Source organism: Elephantulus edwardii, unplaced genomic scaffold (assembly GCF_000299155.1).
Source record: "Elephantulus edwardii isolate Elephantulus edwardi_28Jun2011 unplaced genomic scaffold, EleEdw1.0 scaffold00116, whole genome shotgun sequence".
Classification (NCBI taxonomy): Eukaryota; Metazoa; Chordata; class Mammalia; order Macroscelidea; family Macroscelididae; genus Elephantulus; species Elephantulus edwardii.
Genome location: NW_006399866.1, coordinates 4,352,387 through 4,354,132, shown reverse-complemented (window position 1 = coordinate 4,354,132; position 1,746 = coordinate 4,352,387).

The window sequence follows — 1,746 nt, the reverse complement described above, 5'->3', positions numbered from 1 at the left end:
ATACCCCCATAGAGCAGGCACAGCCTTGCCTCAAGCATTGGGATTCAATCACTGTGCTGTCCTTGTGGAGTCTTGTGGCTCAACTATCAGGGAACACTGTCACCTTGACATTCTTCCTCCACAATGTTCCACCTCCAGTGAGCCTCCCAGTCCATGTCCAGCCTGTGGTCAGCCAGCCCTTCTCCACTATCCCTCCCATCCCTCACCACTTCAAAGCATGGGGATGCTGTACTCGCAGCTGTGTGGTTCTCTGGCTGCTAACAGTCTTGTTGTCTTTTGGCTGACAATAAAAACTAATTTCTGGACGATGGAGAACAATGTGTCTCCTGCTGACTTTTGTTCTCCAAGAAATTGAGGGGAGAGGTGACAATTGAAACACTGGTGGTGGGGAATAAACCTAACACTACAAGGATGCCATGAGAAATGGTCATGTTGTTTCCAAGGCCTTCTTGGCAAGCACCTGGAGTTGAGCTTATGTACATCCTGCAAGCTTAGCTCTGGTCTTTGGGGACAGGAAAGGCTGGAAGGGAGGTTGTGGGTCTCCAGGTTTCTAGTCTAGAGACATAGGAACAGGATGGTGGGTGCAGAAAGGGGAAATGAAGCCTGTGATGGGGTGGAAAATATGCTGTCTTCCCTCCTCAAGATTAGAGACCTCCCATCTGTTCGGAGGGGGCCTGTTGGCCATTATTAGGACAAGTCTGTTCCCATTGAAGTCCCAGGCTTCACTAAACAGTGTCCAGGAAATGAGCCTGGAAAATCCAGCCCCACCAGACATGCTCAAACACACTGGGGCTCTGTGTGGTCCACAAATCAGCGCCCTCTGCTGACGAGACTGGATCCCTAGCTCTGTCATCTCACAGGACTAAGTGAAAGCAAGAACACTCAAAGCCAAGTAGTGTTGACATCATTTATTCCACAATAAATAAGCAGTAAGGAGTCAAATAATTAAGAATATAGGAACCCCATAGGCATTTCTTCTTCTGACGCCCTATGAATAAAGATATTTCCTGAGTCCCGAATGATGACAAACTCATTCCCAGTGGCCAACGCCATCCTCTGATACAGGGCCTATATCCTCTGGAATATGCAAAATGTCACACAGTATATGGGGATAGAGAAGCTCTTCATCCCACGGCCAGGGAGAATGTCATCCTCCATTGCTGACTAACTGGACTATTTATGCACTGATATGGCAGTGCTTGAGGCCCCTCAGAGGATGATGTTTAAGCCTCCAAAATAGAAGACCTCAGAGTCCCTTTTGTAAGGATAATCAACAGAGGCCTGAGCTTCACTTTATGTAGGAAAGGTATTTAGCCCTCTTCCTTGAATAAAGGGTGCAGAATTATAAAGAGGGCTAAGAACTCCCAGACACATTCTGATTAACGTCTAGTAGATAGAACTTGTACAAGTGTCTACTTGAGAGCATCCCAACTCAATAAATATGGCTAGTCTTTATGTAATAGATGTCACTTTTTCCCCCTAGTTATCCATCAAGTCTTTCCATATTAATATTAATGAAGATATTTTCTTTTAAAATAGGGATCCTCCCTACCATTGATATTCTTAGTATTTTTGCCAGCCACTAAGCCTTTGAATATTAACTATACCACAAATGAAGATGTATTTATGCTGACACATTCTGATTAACATCTAATTGATACACTATCTAGAAGCTTCCACTTGAGAGCTTCTCCAACTCTCAAAAAAATATGGCTATAATCTTTTGGTTTTTTCCTGGCTAGCCAT